The sequence below is a fragment of the Chelonoidis abingdonii genome, chromosome 10 (genome assembly GCF_003597395.2).
Source record: "Chelonoidis abingdonii isolate Lonesome George chromosome 10, CheloAbing_2.0, whole genome shotgun sequence".
NCBI classification, from domain to species: Eukaryota; Metazoa; Chordata; order Testudines; family Testudinidae; genus Chelonoidis; species Chelonoidis abingdonii.
Window position 1 is genome coordinate 22,485,274 of NC_133778.1, and position 4,061 is coordinate 22,489,334.

The 4,061-nt window shown below is 42.9% G+C and overlaps 1 pseudogene; it reads left to right on the forward strand.

Moving 5' to 3' along the window:
* Positions 1-993: 993 nt before the first annotated feature.
* On the forward strand, positions 994-1,120 carry LOC142047418 (U4 spliceosomal RNA; annotated as a pseudogene).
* The last annotated feature ends 2,941 nt before the right edge of the window (positions 1,121-4,061 follow it).

Genomic DNA, 4,061 nt, shown 5'->3' on the forward strand with positions numbered 1-4,061 from the left:
AGCTTCAGTTTTAGTTTATGTTTTGGGTAAGTTCTTATTTTATCTAAACTAACTCACTCATTTCAAAGGGTAAACATAAACCAAGCTACTGTAACATTCCCTGGACAAATAGAAAGTGTTTGTAAAAAAATAAAAGCTTAGTGTTAGACGCAGGACAAATACCCTATAGTACTCTCACTGATATTGTAACATCCTGGCACAAACCAGCTTTTGAGCTAAGCCAGAGATCTTAATATCAATAGGAATTGTACTTGAGCATTATGGGTACCAGAATTAGACACTGGGTATGGCCCCTGTGGGGCCTCCTTTTTCAAATATGGTTCTGTTTATAGGCTGTAAGGCTAAAAGGGAGAACTCGATAATCTACCCTGATTTCCTGGATACCCCACACCATAGAATTTATCCCCATCATTCTTGAAAGGGCGGCCATTATTTCTCTTACAATGTAAGTGAACACTATCAAACCCCAGCAGATACTGTTAATAAAGAGGATGAGTGAACTCCTTCAGAGTATATCAAAATTCTTCTGAATCTTCCCCCCCAAAAAAACAAATACAATATGTATCTGAGGATCCAAAATGTTCAGTTTACAGCCATTATGCCTCAGACCTCCAGAGAAAGGAGGAAGGTAGCAGGATCTGTGCACCTATGGGCCTGCCATAAAAGTGTCATAATTAGTGTCTATTATCTTCGTTGTGGAAGAAGCTTCAGTTTTGGAAGAATAAGAAGTATTTAGACCTACAAATGCTGTTATAGGACAAAGAAATAGTTGGGTATGAAATGGTACAAATCTGGGAAAAGAAGGCAGGATTAGTCATCCAGAAAAAAGAGCAATGGGAGAGATAAAAAGATTCCAAGTAAGACTCTGGACAAAAGCAGAGTGCATAGAAAAGTTTACATTCTATTAGAGGAAAACAAACTTCTTTGGCCCTCCTCAGAACTGGCCAGATTTAATCCAGTGTTGACACTATATACAGGAACACCAAATCCAAAACAAATGAGCTTGTTGGTAGTATCATAACCAATGAAGTTAATCTGAGGTGTGATTATTGCTAGTTGTCAACTTGTTTTTTTCCCTAGCTATTAATGAACATGTGCATCCAGAATCACTCAGAAGAGTTAGAGCTTTTATTTTAAAATGACTTTCTTTTCCTGTTGTGAAGACACAATGTAAACTGTGATGGGAAATTATCCACAGCAGTAAAGGTGAGAACATCCCCCATCACAGCCTATTCATTGGAATGAAGTGGCTCCCCCTTCTCCACTGCAGCAAACATAAACTTCTCATCTTTCCTTTCCAGGCCCTTCACAGCCTATTCTCACCCTGCCTTTCATCTCTGACATGCTAGCCAGGTGTTGTCCCCTGCATCCCCTGTGCCAGGTGGTGCCAGTCTCCAGAGTCTGCTTGCTAAATGTTCAAACACGCACTTTTGTGCATTCTCCCAGGTTGTCCCTCACATGTGGGAGCAGTCCCTGGTAGCAACCACAAAGCTACCACATTGTCCTTCAAATCCCTCCTTAAAACTCTCCCCTCTGCTGTGATGCTCAGCACAAACAAAAAACAACCACCCCTCAACAATGGCTGAACAGCTGGTGAGCTCCGAACATTGTTTTTCATGCTGACCAGTATTGTCTCATTGCTTCTTTGTGATCCCTCCCATCTGTCTGTTGTTCCATTCTGTTGTCTTGTGTCATATATTTAAATTGTAAGCTCCTCGGGGCAGGGACTGTCTTTGTTATGGGTTTGCACTTAGCAAAATTGGGCCCTGGTCTATGATTGGGCCTGCTAGCTACTACCTCAATACAAGTCATGAATAACATCACTGTCTAATTGCTGCCATCTTAATGCTAATGTTATTAAACACAGGACATTTCCCCTTGTTTTCTAAAACCAGGAAATTAAGTGCATTGAGGCAACACTAGGTCTATACAGAGCAACATTAATTTCATTGCACACATGCAGCATATTCCATTCCTGTTTCGGTTCTGATTTAGTAAGTCATTCAGTCTTTTTTAAAAAATTGTTTAAAAGCTCAGCTAGGAACTTGACAACTGTCATAATGATGAACACCCTGGCCACTTGCAAATTAATGATGACAGCTAAGCTAGAACTCAAATAAAGCCCAGGCCCCCCACTCACTCAGTTAAATGAAACCCTTAGAGGCTTTGGTACACAGTGAAGTTGTTCTGAGTCCATCCAGTAGAGGACAGTGTTACAGACACACTAGCCATTTCAGTTCTCTGAGCTTTTATTGCTTTGACAAGCTGTAGACGTGATGACAATTTGCAAGAAAAAGACAGACCCCTCCAGTATAGTCAGAGGCAGGAATGACCTGCCCATGGTAGGATTCCATACGGTGCTTGGGGTCTGATCCTTTGTGTCCATTTGTGAGCACTGTCCATTCCTCATTCGGTGGCAGATTGTCACGTAGAGCGATGTCATCTCTCCTTTTTGCTGGATTTAGGCAGTTTTTTCCTCATCACATTTGGATGAGAAGCCATTTATAATTTCTGAGCATTTGAGGAAATGTCTTTCTCAGACAGTCTTGTATTTTACACAGGAGGGCATTATTATTTATTTGCATTGCAGTAGTGTGCAGGAGCCCTAGACATGGGTCAGGGCCCCGTTGTACCAGATGCTGTACAAACAGAGCGGAAATCTTTTAGTCTCTGTATTAAATTACATTTTACAAGGTGGAACTGAGGTGCTTTGAAGGAAGTACCTTGCAGTCCCCATTATCTGGGTGTTGGCTGTGACACTCCATATCTAGGGTGAAAGGGTATAAAGCATTGGGAAAAGAGGTTCCCTGAATTCTGAAGGAAATTTGCACTTCCCAGCTCCCTCTTTCTCAAGCTAAAAATGAAACCATATGATACAAGGGAACCATTTCAGTGAACTGTACTGAATGCTTAGCAAGGAGGTTGTGGTATTACTTTCCCCAAGTCTCTGGTTCTCAAATTGTGACGTGAGATGAAAAAAGAAATTTTTACGTTGTCAACTGTCAAGCTAGTTACAGTCAAAAGCATAAAGCAGGTATTCAGCAAAATACGGCCATACTGAACATCTTCCAAAGAGTTTGCTCAGGCAGACTCGTCAAGAGTTTCTTTGGCTTTGTCTATAACAATAAGAAAAAGGATAACAAGAATAACAACAAGAAAAAGGAACTAGAGTTAGTCCTCACTACTTCCAGCTTTAAAATTGCTTTGACAGTTTGAAAGCTCTTCTTTTTCACAGATCTGAAAATGGGTTGTATGTTAATAAAACCTCACTTTCTCAAATGAATCCTAACGTTTTTTTTCTTGTCCCTTGCAGCATATCAACATGTTCAGCATCAGTTTATCTGCACCCCACTGCTAACACCCAGTGTTAGTAACAGATCATTTTCCCAGTCTAGGCAAGTCCCTAGAGTGTTAGGCCTGTTTTAATATGCTCTGTCCATGCAAACAGCTTCCATGACACCCAATGAACACTTGGATTGTCTTTATGTGTATCCACCTGCCACATCACTGCAGTCGAAACTCAGCTTGTTGTTCTGGCTCATCGTAGGATGGCCAAGTGCTGGTTTTCAACTGGAAAGTCCAGATGAAAAGGGGACCTGACAATGTCCAGTCAGCTCTACTGACTGGACACCCAAAGTCCGATTACTGCAGGCGAGGGAGGCAGGGAGGCACCGGGTCATCATCTGCACCAGCCCCTGCTCAGCTGGGGCCACTTCCTACCTATGTCAGGCAGCTGCAGCTCCCCATCCTGGCTCCACAGGCGAGTTCCTCCCGACACGGGCTGGGGGGGAAGGCGAGAAGGGAAGAGCAGCGAGCAACAGGGGGGAGGAGGGAAGAGAAGCGAATGGGGGCGGGGCCTTGGAGAAGAGATGGGATGGGGCATGAGGGGAAGAGGCAAGGCAGGGGGTTTTAAACATTACAAAACTGGCAACCCTAGGCTCATGTCAAGCCTTCAGCATATCACAGTAGGAAGTTGGGCCTAGATCCTCAAAGGTATTTAGGCATCTAAGGATCTGGTCCTTACTGTTTGAAGGCCTGATCCTCAGTGCAGGGCAAAAGAC